The sequence below is a fragment of the Arachis hypogaea genome, chromosome 1 (genome assembly GCF_003086295.3).
Source record: "Arachis hypogaea cultivar Tifrunner chromosome 1, arahy.Tifrunner.gnm2.J5K5, whole genome shotgun sequence".
Classification (NCBI taxonomy): domain Eukaryota; kingdom Viridiplantae; phylum Streptophyta; class Magnoliopsida; order Fabales; family Fabaceae; genus Arachis; species Arachis hypogaea.
In genome coordinates, this window is record NC_092036.1 from 89,949,602 (window position 1) to 89,966,752 (window position 17,151).

Below are 17,151 nucleotides of genomic sequence, written 5' to 3' on the forward strand. Positions count from 1 at the left end.
GTGACATAGAGGATTTCATATTTTCTTGTTCTTTTCTCTTTCATATGAGCAGGACCAAAGACAAAAGCATTTTTGTTGAGGCTGACCCTGAACCTGAAAGAACCTTGAAGCGAAAGCTAAGAGAAGCTAAAGCACAATTCTCTGTAGAGGACCTAACAGAAATCCTCAAAGAAGAAGACATGGCAGCCGAAAACAACAACAATGCCAACAATGCAAGGAAGGTGCTGGGTGACTTTACTGCACCTACTCCCGACTTCTATGGGAGAAGCATCTCTATCCCTACCATTGGAGCAAACAACTTTGAGCTTAAGCCTCAATTAGTTTCTCTAATGCAACAGAATTGCAAGTTTCATGGATTTCCATTGGAAGATCCTCATCAGTTTCTAGCTGAGTTCTTACAAATCTGTGACACTGTCAAAACCAATGGGGTTGACCCTGAGGTCTACAGACTTATGCTATTCCCTTTTGCTATAAGAGACAGAGCTAGGATATGGTTGGACTCACAGAAAGCCTGAACTCTTGGGAAAAGCTAGTCAATGCCTTCTTGGCAAAGTTCTTTCCACCTCAAAAATTGAGTAAGCTTAGAGTGGAAGTCCAAACCTTCAGACAAAAGGAAGGTGAATCCCTCTATGAAGCTTGGGAAAGATACAAACAATTGATCAGAAAGTGTCCTTCTGACATGCTTTCTGAATAGAGCATCATAGGTATCTTCTATGATGGTCTGTCTGAACTGTCCAAGATGTCATTGGATAGTTCTGCTGGAGGCTCTCTTCATCTGAAGAAGACGCCTGCAGAAGCTCAAGAACTGATTGAAATGGTTGCAAATAACCAATTCATGTACACTTCTGAAAGGAATCCTGTGAACAATGGGACGAATCAGAAGAAAGGAGTTCTTGAGATTGATACTCTGAATGCCATATTGGCTCAGAACAAAATATTAACTCAGCAAGTCAATATGATTTCTCAAAGTCTGTCTGGAATGCAAGCTGCACCAGGCAGTACTAAGGACGCTTCATCTGAAGAAGAAGCTTATGATCCTGAGAACCCTTCAGTGGAAGAGGTGAATTACATGGGAGAACCCTATGGAAACACCTATAATCCTTCATGGAGAAATCATCCAAATCTCTCATGGAAGGATCAACAGAGACCTCAACAAGGTTTCAACAACAATAATGGTGGAAGAAACAGGTTTAGCAATGGCAAGCCTTTTCCATCATCTTCTCAGCAACAGATAGAGAATTCTAAGCAGAGCCACTCTGACTTAGCAACCATGGTCTCTGATCTAGCAAAACCACTCAAAGTTTCATGACTGAAACAAGGTCCTCCATTAGAAACTTGGAGGCATAAGTGGGACAGCTGAGCAAGAAAATTACTGAACTCCCTCCTAGTACTCTTCCAAGCAATACAAAAGAGAATCCAAAAGGAGAATGTAAGGCCATTAACATGACCCACATGGCCGAACTTGGAGAGGAGGAAGAGGCAGTGATCGCCACTGAGGAAGACCTCAATGGACGTCTACTGGCCTCCAATGAGTTCCCTAATGGGGAACCATGGGAATCTGAGGCTCATAATGAGACCATAGAGATTCCATTGGATTTACTTCTGCCATTCATGAGCTCTGATGAATATTCTTCCTCTGAAGAGGATGAAGATGTCACTGAAGAGCAAGTTGCTAAATACCTTGGAGCAATCATGAAGCTAAATGACAAGTTATTTGGTAATGAGACTTGGGAGAACGAACCTCCTTTGCTCACCAAAGAACTGGATGACTTGTCTAGGCAGAAATTACCTCAAAAGAGACAAGATTCTGGGAAGTTTTCAATACCTTGTACCATAGGCACCATAACCTTTAAGAAGGCTCTGTATGACCTAGGGTCAAGCATAAACCTCATGCCTCTCTCTGTAATGGAGAAGCTAGGAATCTTTGAGGTGCAAGCTGCAAGAATATCACTAGAGATGGCAGACAATTCAAGAAAACAAGCTTATGGACTTGTAGAGGATGTTTTGGTAAAGATTGAAGACCATTACATCCCTGCTGATTTCATAGTCCTAGAGACTGGAAGTGCATGGATGAATCCATCATCCTTGGCAGACCATTCGTAGCCACAGCAAAGGTTGTGATTGATGTTAACAGAGGAGAATTGATCATTCAAGTGAATGAAGAATCCTTTGTGTTTAAGGCTCAAGAATATCCCTCTGTGACCATGGAGAGGAAGCATGAAGAGCTTCTCTCAAAACAGAGTCAAACAGAGCCCCCACAGTCAAACTCTAAGTTTGGTGTTGGGAGGCCACAACCAACTTCTAAGTTTGGTGTTGAACCCCCACATTCAAACTCTAAGTTTGGTGTTGGGAGGTTCCAACTTTGCTCTGGGTATCTGTGAGGCTCCATGAGAGCCCACTGTCAAGCTATTGACATTAAAGAAGCGCTTGTTGGGAGGCAACCCAATGTTATATTTATCTAATTTTCCTTTGTTATTTTATGTTTTCTGTAGGTTGATGATCATGGGAAGTCACAAAATCAATTAAAAAAGCAAAAACAGAATGCAAAACAGAAAGAAAAACAGCACACCCTGGAGGAAGACCTTGCTGGCGTTTAAACGCCAGTAAGGGCAGCAAATGGGCATTTAACGCCTAGTCTAGCACCATTCTGGGCGTTTAACGCCAGAAAGGGGCACCAGAATGGCATTAAACGCCAGGAAGGGGCAAGAAGTTGGTGTTAAACGCCAGAAATGGGCACCAGCCCGGCGTTTAACGCCAGAATTTGCATAAAGAGCATTTTTGCTCTCCACTTGGTGCAGGGATGAATTTTCCTTGACACCTCAGGATCTGTGGACCCCACAGGATCCCCACCTATCCCACCACTCTCTCTCTTCTTCACCCATTCACCAATCACCTCAATACCTCTTCCCCAAAAACCCCTCACCTATCAAATCCCACTATTCTCTTCACCACTCACATCCATCCTTCATAAAACCCCACCTACCTCACCATTCAAATTCAAAACACTTTCCCTCCCAAACCCACCCTCACATAGCCGAACCTTACCTCTCTCTCCACTCCTATATAAACCCATCTTCACTCCTTCATTTTCACACAACCTAAACACTACTTCTTCCCCTTAGCCGAACCACAAAGCCTCCTCCATCTCCTTCATTTCTTCTTCTTCTACTCTCTTCTTTCTTCTTTTGCTCGAGGACGAGCAAACCTTTTAAGTTTGGTGTGGTAAAAGCATTGCTTTTTGTTTTTTCATAACCATTTATGGCATCCAAGGCCGGAGAAACCTCTAGAAAGAGGAAAGGAAAGGCAAAAGCTTCCACCTCCGAGTCATGGGAGATGGAGAGATTCATCTCAAGGGTGCATCAAGACCACTTCTATGAAGTTGTGGCCATGAAGAAGGTGATCCCTGAGGTCCCTTTCAAACTCAAAAAGAGTGAATATCCGGAGATCCGACATGAGATCCGAAGAAGAGGTTGGGAAGTTCTTACCAACCCCATTCAACAAGTTGGAATCTTAATGGTTCAAGAGTTCTATACTAATGCATGGATCACTAAGAACCATGATCAAAGTGTGAACCCGGACCCAAAGAATTGGCTTACAATGGTTCGGGGGAAATACTTGGATTTTAGTCCGGAAAAAGTAAGGTTGGCATTCAACTTGCCCATGATGCAAGGAGATGAACACCCTTACACTAGAAGGGTCAACTTTGATCAAGGGTTGGACCAAGTCCTCATGGACATTTGTGAAGAGGGCGCTCAATGGAAGAGAGATTCAAGAGGAAAGCTGGTTCAACTGAGAAGGCATGACCTCAAGCCCGTGGCTAGAGGATGGTTGGAGTTTATCCAACGCTCAATCATTCTGACTAGCAACCTGTCCGAAGTTACTATAGACCGGGCTATCATGATTCATAGCATCATGATTGGAGAGGAAGTAGAAGTTCATGAGGTTATATCCCAAGAACTTCATAAGATGGCGGACAAGTTCTCTACCTTGGCAAGGTTAGCCTTTCCTCATCTCATTTGTCACCTCTGTTATTCAGTTGGAGTTGACATAGAGGGAGACACCCTCATTGATGAGGACAAGCCCATCACTAAGAAAAGGATGGAGCAAACAAAAGACCCCTCTCATCATGAAATCCCTGAGATGCCTCAAGGGATGCACTTTCCTCCACAAAACTATTGGGAGCAAATCAATACCTCCCTAGGAGAATTGAGTTCCAACATGGGACAACTAAGGGTGGAGCACCAAGAACATTCCATCCTCCTCCATGAAATTAGAGAAGATCAAAGAATCATGAGAGAGGAGCAACAAAGGCAAGGAAGAGACATTGAAGAGCTCAAGCACTCCATAAGATCTTCAAGAGGAAGAACAAGCCGCCATCACTAAGGTGGACCCGTTCTTTAATCTCCTTATTCTTTATTTTTCTGTTTTTCAAAAAATCATGCTTATGTCTATTCATGTTTGTGTCTTATAATCATTAGTGTCTTAGTGTCTATGCCTTAAAGTTATGAATGTCCTATGAATCCATCACCTTTCCTAAATGAAAAATGTTCTTAATTGAAAAAGAGAAGAATTGCATGAATTTTAAATTTTATAACAGATTAATTATTTTGATGTGGTGGCAATATTTTGGTTTCTGAATGTATGCTTGAACAGTGCATAAATCTTTTGAATTTGTTGTTCATGAATGTTGGCTCTTGAAAGAATGATGAAAAAGGAGACATGTTACTGAGGATCTGAAAAATCATAAAAATGATTCTTGAAGCAAGAAAAAGCAGTGAATACGAAAAAAAAAGAGAGAAAAGAAAAAAAAATAAAGTGTGATCCAAAGCAGAAAGAGTGTGCTTAAGAACCCTGGACACCTCTAATTGGGGACTCTAGCAAAGCTGAGTCACAATCTGAAAAGGTTCACCCAGTTATGTGTCTGTGGCATGTATGTATCCGGTGGTAATACTGGAAGATAGAGTGCTTTGGGCCACGGCCAAGACTCATAAAGTAGCTGTGTTCAAGAATCATCATACTTAACTAAGAGCCAATCATTCTGAATTTCAAAGGATAGAGTGAGATGCCAAAACTATTCAGAGGCAAAAAGCTAAAGCCCCGCTCATCTAATTAATACTGATCTTCATAGATGTTTTTGGAGTTCATTGCATATTCTCTTCTTTTTATCTTATTTGATTTTCAGTTGCTTGGGGACAAGCAACAATTTAAGTTTGGTGTTGTGATGAGCAGATAATTTATACGCTTTTTGGCATTGTTTTTAGTATGTTTTAGTTAGTTTTTAGTATATTTTTATTAGTTTTTAGTTAAAATTCAGTTTTCTGGACTTTACTATGAGTTTGTGTGTTTTTCTGTGATCTCAGGTATTTTCTGGCTGAAATTGAAGGACCTGAGCAAAAATCTGATTCAGAGGCTGAAAAGGACAGCAGATGCTGTTGGATTCTGACCTCTCTGCACTCGAAGTGGATTTTCCAGCAATATATAATAGTCCATACTTTGCCCGAGATTTGATGGCCCAAACCGGCATTCCAAATCAGCTCAAAATTGCCCCGCGTTAAACGCCGGAACGGGCACAAGAATGGGAGTTAAACGCCCAAACTGGCACAAAAATGCTTCAATGCTCAGCCCAAGCACACACCAAGTGGGCCCGGAAGTGGATTTTTATGTCATTTACTCATCCTTGTAAACCCTAGGCTACTAGTTCTCTACAAATAGGACCTTTTACTATTGTATTCATATCTTGGTAGCTATCTTTAGTCTTATGCTATCTTAGATCATGCGGGTTGGCCTCACGGCCATGCCTAGACCTTGTTCTTATGTATTTTCAACGGTGGCGTTTCTACACACCATAGATTAAGGTGTGGAGCTCTGCTGTACCTCGAGTTTTAATGCAATTACTATTGTTCTTCTATTCAATTCAGCTTATTCTTGTTCTAAAATATTCATTTTCACCCAAGAACATGATGAATGTGATGATTATGTGACACTCATCATCATTCTCACTTATGAACGAGTGCCTGACAACCACTTCTGTTCTACAAGCAAACAAGGCTTAAATGTTTATCTCTTGGATCCCTTGATCGGAATCTTCGTGGTATAAGCTAGAATTGATGGCGGCATTCAAGAGAATTCGGAAGGTCTAAACCTTGTCTGTGGTATTCTGAGTAGGATTCAATGATTGAATGACTGTGACGAGCTTCAAACTCCTGAAGGCTGGGCGTTAGTGACAGACGCGAAAGAATCACTGGATTCTATTCCAACCTGATTGAGAACCGACAGATGATTAGCCGTGCCGTGACAGGGTGCGTCGAACATTTTCACTGTGAGGATGGGAGGTAGCCACTGACAACGGTGAAACCCTACATACAGCTTGCCATGGAAAGGAGTAAGAAGGATTGGATGAAGACAGTAGGAAAGCAGAGAGACGGAAGGGACAAAGCATCTCCATTCGCTTATCTGAAATTCTTACCAAGGAATTACATAAGTATCTCTATCTTTATGCTTTATTCATATATCATCCATAACCATTTGAATCTGCCTGACTAAGATTTACAAGGTGACCATAGCTTGCTTCATACCAACAATCTCCATGGGATCGACCCTTACTCGCGTACGGTTTATTACTTGGACGACCCAGTGCACTTGCTGGTTAGTTGTGCGAAGTTATGATAAAGAGTTGAGATTACAATTGTGCGTACCATGTTGATGGCGCCATTGATGATCACAATTTCGTACACCATTCCTCTTCTTTCAAGATGGCCACCGAGGAAGGGAAAGGAGAAGCTTCTATATGGGGTAACAAGCAAGTCCATCTGCACATTTTTTGGAGAAAAGCATCAGTTGTAGCAGCCCATCCACTTGCACATCTCAGCATGCACCGAGGATGGTGCAATATTTAAGTGTGGGGAGGTTGATACCGATCTCCGTGGGTTAGTACCTTCTTGTCTCAACACCAATGTTTAAATTTTCTTTGTTAAATTAGTTGTTGCATTTGCATGTTTGTTTGATTTTGTACATATTTTACCACTTGGTTGAAGTAATATTTTCTTTTTCAAGAAACTTTTTATAGCATTTCACTAATTTGAATTAAACTTTTTCAAAGACTTGTTTGAAGAAATATTATTTTGAAGCATTGTTTAGAGCTCGAACACATAAAACCCGTGAGATTTTGAGCCTATTTGATTGGTTGCATTTTATCAACCAATATTTTATTTTTGGTGTGTGTTTTTCTCTCTAAAATTGTGATCTTTGTCTTGCTTGATTCTATATTTCCATTATTTGATGTATGCATGCACTTATATGATTGAGGCCTTATTTCACTAAGCTTACATACCCATATGGCCTTACCCTTTCATTATTCTTTGCAAACCAATGTTGGGCCTATTATACCCCTTTGTTCTTTAATTTAGCTCATCACTAACTCTAAGTGGAAAACAATAATGTCCTTAATTTGAATCCTTGATTAGCTTAGACTAGTGAAAGTGCTCATGAATTAAGTGTGGGAAAAGTGGGTTTGGAAACGTTTGGTTTGGGAATTGGGTATGTTAGACTTTATGTGAAAATGTGAAAAATGTTAAGAACATGTTTATGCATTCAATACCTTAATCATATGCATTGAAAAAGGAAAGAAATAGATTAAGAAAAGAAAAATAGAAAAAAAATAATAATAAAAAGAGAAAAAGAAAAGAAAAAGAGCAAATAAACAAAAAGGGGACAAAATGCCCCAAGTTAAGTAATAATATCAATGCATATGAGTTGTACTTAAATTTGGGATGCATGAATATGTGGTAAACATAGTTAATGGGCAGTTAGATCTTGTATTGTGATTACATGGATTGTCTTAAGTTAGGTGGGAAAAGTTTAAGTTAATTAAGGATTCAGATTTTAGTCCACTTGGCCAAATACAATCCTACCTTGACCCTAACCCCATTACAACCCTTAAAAGACCTCTTGATATGTGTATCTGTGCATTAAATTTTTGTTGATTGGTAGAAGAAGAGCAAGCCTTAGAAAGATAGATTACTAGAGAATTGAGAGAATCGAACCTCAAACACCTGAGCGATTAGAGTGTATACACTTCTAGTGAGGGTTCGATGCTCGATTCCTTGTTCCCTGCTTTCATGAGCTATTTTCTTTTTCAAGTTTACTTGTACTTTATTTTGTGATTTGAATTAGTGAAATCCAGTTCATATTTGTTCTTAAAAGATTTGTTTACCTTTAACCAAGTAGATAAAAGCATTTTGCATGTAGTTTCATTCATATAGATAGGTTGCATTTCATAAGTTTTACCATTCCTCTTCACTCCTTTATAGCCTCTCTTGAGTTAAGCATGAGGGCATGCTAATGTTTAAGTGTGGGGAGGTTGATAAACCACTATTTCATGGTTTATCTTGTGCTCAATTGAGTGGTTTTTATCAACTCTTTATCCACTTATTCATACTATTTGCATGGTTTTACTTTTTCCTTCCTGATTTTGTGCTATGATTGAAAATATGTTTCTTTGGCCCTAAATTTTCTATGTTTAATCCTCTCTTATTACCATTCGATGCCTTGATATGTGTGTTAAGTGATTTCAGAGATTACAGGGCAGGAATGACTTGGAGAACGGAAAGGAAGCATGCAAAAGTGGAAGGAATACAAGAAATTGAAGGAACTGCAAAGCTGTCAGCCTGACCCTCTCATACTAAATCGATCATAACTTGAGCTACATAGGTCCAAATGATACGGTTCTAGTTGCGTTGGAAAGCTAACGTCCGGAGCTTCGATTTAATATATAATTTCCAATAGTGGCCGTACATCTAGGTGATGCAAATGCGTGCTCCACGCGGATGCATCGCAGTGACGAAAATCAGCGTGGCAGATTTCGCCCTCAGCGATTTCTGGGCTATTTCTGGCCCAGTTTCAAGCCTAGAAAACACAGATTAAAGGCTACAATGTGGAGGAATGAAGGGGGATGACTCATTATTCACTTTTCATAATTTAGAGGTAGTTTTTAGAGAGAGAGGTTCTCTCCTCTCTCTTAGGATTAGGATTAGGATTTCTATTAGGATTATGATTTCATCTTCTTCTCAATTTTCAGGTTCAATGTTCCTTTTACTTATTTTCTCAATTTGGTTTATGAACTCTTTATGTTTGGATTGATTTTCTTTTATTAATTCAATTTGAGGTATTTTAGATCTATGATTTTATTTAGCTTTTTACATTCTTACCTTTGGTTGATTAATTGGAGACACTTGAGTTATCAAACTCAGCTGTTGATTGAAATTGGAATTACTGATTGACCTGGATCACTCTAAAGCTAGTCCTTCCATAATGATTGACTAGGACTTGAGGATCAAGCTAATTTGTCCACTTGACCTTCCTTTGTTTAGTAAAGGTTGACCAAGTGGGGTTAAAACCCAATTCTCATCACACCTGATAAGGATAACTATGATAGGAATTCCAGTTCTCATACCTTGCCAAGAGATTTTATTATTATTAATTTATTTTTCTTGTCATTTAAATTACTTGTTCCTTATTTCAAAAACCCAAAAATACTATTTTTCATAACCAATAATAAACCACACCTCCCTGCAATTCCTTGAGAAGACGACCCGAGGTTTAAATACTTCGGTTTTCAAATTTATCAGGGGTTTGTTACTTGTGACAACCAAAACTTTTGTACGAAAGGATTCTCTGTTGGTTTAAAAACTATACTTACAATGCGAACTTATTTTTATAAATTCTTTATTGATAGAAAATTAGTTCGTCAATGCTGTCGGGTTTGTTGATCAACAAATCGCTCCTTATGGTTTCATGCCTACTGATGATGTATGCATTCTTCATCATTTGGATTTTATCACTCGGAGTGGCATTAAACTGGCACACATGGGAGCAGCTTCATACCGGACCGCTCAAGATCTTCCTATCCATGCTACAAAGGCCTTTATGGAGGAGGCCAAGTCAGAATTTGATCGGATTAAGGGCTTGAAGGAAGAGCTTGAGGTGAAAGTGGCCAAGTTGGAGAAAGAGTTGGAGGGGGAGAAGACTCAGACTGTAGCCTTGGCAGCTTCTGCCAAGTTGTCTGAAGATATGGCTTTAAAGCATAAGGATAGCTATGTTACGACTTACAGGGAGATGATGTGTCTTAGGGAAGATTTGGAGTCTTCCCGAGCTGATTATGCCGAGCTCCAGGGTCATCTTGTGGGCAGTGTAGATGCTGCTTATGAGAATCTAAGGGACCAAGTTTGAGTTCTTGTGCCCGATCTTGACCTTACTCTTTTCAGCTTGGACAACATCGTAAAAGATGTTAAGATTGTCCCAGATGACCCTGATGATGATGAAGTCGACCCTCCTCCTGTTCCTGCTACCAAAGTCTCTGTCGTGCCGTCTTCTCCAACGCCTGTAGCTGAGGTCGGTCATCCCGAGTCGGATCCTGATGTTCAGATCCTGAACCGTCCTGATGGGACTGTTGATGCCGTCCCTCTTCAGACTCGTCCTCCTTCACCTCGAGATGCCGCCACTGGAGAATCTTTGAATCCGTTGTAGTTTTTGTTTATGAATCTTGATATGTATAGCCCCGTCTGTCGGCCTTAAACTCTTTTTATTTTGTTGCTTGGTGCACGAAATTGTGATCATCAATGGCGCCATCAACATGGTACGCTCAATTGCAATCTCAACTATTTATCACAACTTCGCACAACTAACCAGCAAGTGTACTGGGTCATCCAAGTAATAAACCTTACGCGAGTAAGGGTCGATCCTACGGAGATTGTTGGTATGAAGCAAGGTATGGTCATCTTGTAAATCTCAGTCAGACAGATTCAAATGGTTATGGATGATATATGAATAAAGCATAAAATAAAGATAGAGATACTTATGTAATTCATTGGTGAGAACTTCAGATAAGCGAATGGAGATGCTTTGTCCCTTCCGTCTCTCTGCTTTTCTACTGTCTTCATCCAATCCTTCTTACTCCTTTCCATGGCAAGCTGTATGTTGGGCATCACCGTTGTCAGTGGCTACAATCCCGTCCTCTTAGTGAAAATGTTCAACGCACCCTATCACGGCACGGCTAATCATCTGTCGGTTCTCAATCAGGTTGGAATAGAATCCATTGATTCTTTTCCGTCTGTCACTAACGCCCAGCCTTCAGGAGTTTGAAGCTCGTCACAGTCATTCAATCATTGAATCCTACTCAGAATACCACAGATAAGGTTTAAACCTTCCGGATTCTCTTGAATGCCGCCATCAATTCTAGCTTATACCACGAAGATTCCGATCAAGGGATCCAAGAGATAAACATTCAAGCCTTGTTTGCTTGTAGAACAGAAGTGGTTGTCAGGCACTCGTTCATAAGTGAGAATGATGATGAGTGTCACATAATCATCACATTCATCATGTTCTTCGATGCAAATGAATATCTTAGAACAAGAATAAGCTGAATTGAATAGAAGAACAATAGTAATTGCATTAATACTCGAGGTACAGCAAAGCTCCACACCTTAATCTATGGTGTGTAGAAACTCCACCATTGAAAATACATAAGAACAAGGTCTAGGCATGGCCGTGAGGCCAGCCCCCATGATCTAAGATAGCATAAGACTAAAGATAGCTACCAAGATAAGAATACAATAGTAAAAGGTCCTATTTGTAGAGAACTAGTAGCCTAGGGTTTACAAGGATGAGTAAATGACATAAAAATCCACTTCCAGGCCCACTTGGTGTGTGCTTGGGCTGAGCATTGAAGCATTTTTCGTGTAGAGACTTCTTTTGGAGTTAAACGCCAGCTTTTGTGCCAATTTGGGCGTTTAACTCCCATTCTTGTGCCAGTTCCGACATTTAACGCCGGGCAGTTTTGAGCTGATTTGGAACACCAGTTTGGGCCGTCAATTATCGAATAAAGTATAGACTATTATATATTGCTGGAAAGCTCTGGATGTCTAATTTCCAAAGCCGTTGAGAGCGCGCCATTTGGAGTTCTGTAGCTCCAGAAAATCCATTTTGAGTGCAGGGAGGTCAGATTCCAACAGCATCAGCAGTCCTTTTGTCAGCCTTTTTCAGAGTTTTGCTCAAGTCCCTCAATTTCAGCCAGAAATTACTTGAAATTACAAAAAAACACACAAACTCATAGTAAAATCTAGAAATGTGAATTTAACATAAAAACTAATGAAAACATCCCTAAAAGTAGCTTGAACTTACTAAAAACTACCTAAAAACAATGCCAAAAAGCGTATAAATTATCCGCTCATCACAACACCAAACTTAAATTGTTGCTTGTCCCCAAGCAACTGAAAATCAAATAGGATAAAAAGAAGAGAATATACTATAAATTCCAAAATATCAATGAATATTAATTCTAATTAGATGAGCGGGACTTGTAACTTTTTGCTTCTGAACAGTTTTGGCATCTCACTTTTTCCTTTGAAGTTTAGAATGATTGGCATCTCTAGGAACTTAGAATTTCAGATAGTGTTATTGATTCTCCTAGTTAAGTATGTTGATTCTTGAACACAGCTACTTTTATGAGTCTTGGCCGTGGCCCTAAGCACTTTGTTTTCAGTATTACCACCGGATACATAAATGCCACAAACACATGACTGGGTGAACCTTTTCAGATTGTGACTCAGCTTTGCTAAAGTCCCCAGTTAGAGGTGTCCAGAGCTCTTAAGCACACTCTTTTGCTTTGGATCACGACTTTAACCACTCAGTCTCAAGCTTTTCACTTGGACCTACATGACACAAGCACATGGTTAGGGACATCTTTATTTAGCCGCTTAGGCCTGGATTTTATTTCCTTGGGCCCTCCTATCCATTGATGCTCAAAGCCTTGGATCCTTTTTACCCTTGCCTTTTGGTTTTAAGGGCTATTGGCTTTTTCTGCTTGCTTTTTTCTTTTTCTTTCTATTTTTTTCGCCATTTTTTTTATTTTTTTTCAAGCTTTTTACTTTTCACTGCTTTTTCTTGCTTCAAGAATCAATTTTCATGATTTCTCAGATATTCAATAACATTTCTCTTTGTTCATCATTCTTTCAAGCCAACAGTTTTAACATTCATAAACAACAAGATCAAAAATATGCACTGTTCAAGCATTCATTCAGAAAACAAAAAGTATTGTCACTACATCAATATAATTGAACTAAATTCAAGGATAAATTCAAAATTCATGTACTTCTTGTTCTTTTGATTAAAAACATTTTTCATTTAAGAGAGGTGAAGGATTAATGGAATTATTCATAACTTTAAGAAATAGTTACTAAACACTAATGATCATGAAGTAGAGACACAAAACATAAATGAACAGAACATAAAAACCGAAAAGCAGAAAAAAATAAGAACAAGGAATGAATCCACCTTAGTGGTGTCTTCTTCTTGAAGGACCAACAATGTCCTTAAGCTCTTCTATGTCCCTTCCTTGCCTTTGTTGCTCCTCCCTCATTGCTCTTTGATCTTCTCTTATTTCATGGAGAATGATGGAGTGCTCATGATGTTCCGCCCTTAATTGTTCCACATTGTAGCTCAAATCTTCTAAGGAAGTGTTGAGTTGTTCCCAATAGTTGTTGGGAGGAAAGTGCATCCCTTGAGGCATCTCAGGGATTTCTTGATGATGAGCTTCGTCATGCATCTCTTGAGATCCGTGGAGGGTCTCTCTTGCTTTCTCCATCCTCTTCTTGGTGGTGGGCTTATCCTCCTCAATGGAGATGTCTCCTTCTATGATAACTCCAGCTGAGTAACATAGATGGCAAATAAGGTGAGGAAAAGCTAGCCTTGCCATGGTGGAGGGCTTTTCGGCTATTTTGTAGATTTCATTGGAGATGACTTCATGAACTTCTACTTCCTCTCCAATCATGATGCTATGAATCATGATGGCCCGATCCACAGTAACTTCAGATCGGTTGCTAGTGGGAATGATGGAGCGTTGAATGAACTCCAACCATCCTCTAGCCACAGGCTTGAGGTCCAGTCTTCTTAGTTGAACTGGCTTGCCTTTGGAGTCTCTTTTCCATTGAGCTCCTTCCACACATATGTCCATTAGGACTTGGTCCAACCTTTGATTAAAGTTGACCCTTCTAGTGTAGGGGCGTACATCTCCTTGCATCATGGGCAAGTGGAACGCCAACCTCACATTCTCTGGACTAAAATCTAAGTATTTCCCCCGAACCATTGTGAGATAATTCTTTGGACTCGGGTTCATACTTTGATCATGGTTCCTAGTGATCCATGCATTGGCATAGAACTCTTGAATCATTAAGATTCTAACTTGTTGCATGGGGTTGGTTAGGACTTCCCAACCTCTCCTTCAGATCTCATGTCGGATCTCCGGATACTCATTTTTCTTGAGCTTGAAAGGGACCTCACGGATCACCTTCTTCTTTGCCACAACATCATAGAAGTGGTCTTGATGGTTTTTGGAGATGAATCTTTCCATCTCCCAAGACTCGGAGGTGGAAGCTTTTGTCTTCCCTTTTCCTTTTCTAGAGGATTCTCCGGCCTTAGGTGCCATTGATGGTAATGAAAAAACAAAAAGCTTATGCTTTTACCACACCAAACTTAAAATATTGCTCGCCCTCGAGCAAGAGAAGAAAGAAGAGAAGAAGAAGAAGAAGACGAAAATATGGGGGAGAGTGAGGAGTGTAAGGATTCGGCCAAGGTATAGAAGAGGGGGTTGTGTTGTGTGAAAATGAAGTAGAATGGAGGGGTATATATAGGGAGGGGAGAGGGTGTAGTTTCGGTCATTGAAGGTGGGTTTGGGGGGGAAAGTTTTTTGAATTTTGAAGGTAGGTGGGGTGTATGGGGAAGAGTGGATGGATGTGAGTGGTGAAGAGGTGATGGGGAAGAGAAATTGAGGTGATTGGTGAAGGGTTTTGGGGAAGAGTGTTTATTGGGAGGAGAGATTCAGAGATTGAAGTTGTTGGAAAGAGGGGAGAATATGTTAGGTAGGGATCCTGTGGGGTCCACAGATCCTGAGGTGTCAAGGAATTGCATCCCTGCACCAATTAGGCATGTAGAATGCCTTTGCACACCATTCTGGCGTTTAAACGCCGAGATGATGCACACTCTGGGCATTCAACGCCCATGTGAAGCATGTTTCTGGCGTTGAATGCCAGTTCCATGCTTGTTACTGGCGTTCAGCGCCAGCTTTCCTCAAGGCACATTCCTGGCGTTCAAACGCCAGAATGTTGCTTGTTTCTGGCATTCAGCGCCAGATTCATGCTCTGTTCTGGCGTTGAACGCCAGCCAGATGCTTCTTACTGGTGTTGAACGCCAGTCTGTCCTCCCTCTAGGGTGTGATTTTTCTTCTGCTATTTTTTTGATTCTGTTTTTAATTTTTATATTTTTTTTTGTGACTCCACATGATCATGTACCTAATAAAACACAAAATAACAATAAAATAAAATTAAAATTAGATAAATAAAATTGGGTTGCCTCCCAACAAGCGCTCTTTTAATGTCATTAGCTTGATAGTGGGCTCTCATGGAGCCTCACAGGTGATCAGGTCAATGTTGTATAGTCCCAACACCAAACTTAGAGTTTGGATATGGGGTCTTAACACCAAACTTAGTGTTTAGTTGTGGCCTCCCAACACCAAACTTAGAGTTTGACTGTGGGGGCTCTTCTTGACTCTGAACTGAGAGAAGCTCTTCATGCTTACTCTCTTTTGTCACAGAGGGATGACCGTGTGCCTTAAACACAAGGTAGTCCCCATTCAATTGAAGGACTAATTCACCTCTGTTGACATCTATCACAGCTCTTGCTGTAGCTAGGAAAGGTCTTCCATGGATGAAGCATTCATCCTCTTCCTTCCCAGTGTCTAATATTATGAAATCAGCAGGGATGTAAAGCCCTTCAACCTTTACTAACACGTCCTCTACTACTCCATAAGCTTGTCTTAATGACTTGTCTGCCAATTGTAATGAGAACAAGGCAGGTTGTACCTCAATGATCCCTAGCTTCTCCATTACAGAGAGTGGCATAAGATTTATCCCTGACCCCAGATCACATAGAGCTTTTTTAAAGGTCATGGTGCCTATGGTACAAGGTATTAAGAACTTGCCAGGATCTTGTCTCTTTTAAGGTAAAATTTGCTGAATCCAGGTATCTAGTTCATTAATGAGCAAGGGAGGTTCACTTTCCCCAGTCTCATTACCAAACAACTTGGCATTTAGCTTCATGATAGCTCCTAAATATTGAGCAACTTGCTCTCCAGTCACATCTTCATCCTCTTCAGAGGAAGAATAGTCTTCAGAGCTCATGAATGGCAGAAGAAGATTTAATGGAATCTCTATAGTCTCTATATGAGCCTCAGATTCCTTTGGATCCTTAATAGGAAACTCCCTCTTGCTTGAGAGACGTCCCAGGAGGTCTTCCTCACTAGGATTTTCGTCCTCCTCCTCCCTTGTGCATTCGGCCATATTGATTACATCAATGGCCTTGCACTCTCCTTTTGGATTCTCTTCTGTATTGCTTGGGAGAATACTGGGAGGAATTTCAATGACTTTCTTACTCAGCTGGCCCACTTGTGCCTCCAGATTTCTGATGGAGGATCTTGTTTCACTCATGAAACTGAAAGTGGCTTTTGACAGATCAGAGACTAGATTGGCTAAATTAGAAGTATTTTGTTCAGAATTCTCTGTCTGTTGCTGAGAAGATGATGGAAAAGGCTTGCTATTGCTCAGCCTATTGCGTCCACCATTGTTAAAGCCTTGTTGAGGCTTTTGTTGATCCTTCCATGAAAAATTTGGATGATTTCTCCTTGATGAATTATAGGTGTTTCCATAAGGTTCACCCATGTAATTAACCTCTGCCATTGCAGGGTTCTCAGGATCATAAGCTTCTTCAGAAGCTGCCTCTTTAGTACTGTTGGATGCATTTTGCCATCCATTCAAACTTTGAGAGATCATGTTGACTTGCTGAGTCAACACTTTGTTCTGAGCCAATATGGCATTCAGAGCATCAATCTCAAGAACTCCCTTCCTTTGAGGTATCCCATTATTAATGGAATTCCTCTCAGAAGTGTACATGAATTGGTTATTTGCAACCATGTCAATAAGCTCTTGAGCTTCTGCAGGTGTTTTCTTTAGGTGAATGGATCCACCTGCAGAATGGTCCAATGACATTTTCAAAAATTCAGATAGACCATAATAGAATATATCTAATATGGTCCATTCTGAAAAC

At 40.3% G+C, this 17,151-nt stretch overlaps 1 non-coding gene across 1 annotated transcript; it reads right to left on the reverse strand.

Moving 5' to 3' along the window:
* Positions 1-577: 577 nt before the first annotated feature.
* LOC112714121 (small nucleolar RNA R71) lies at positions 578-685 on the reverse strand. The gene has a single exon (XR_003159081.1). It is a non-coding gene; the product is annotated as a small nucleolar RNA R71 (small nucleolar RNA).
* Positions 686-17,151: the final 16,466 nt, after the last annotated feature.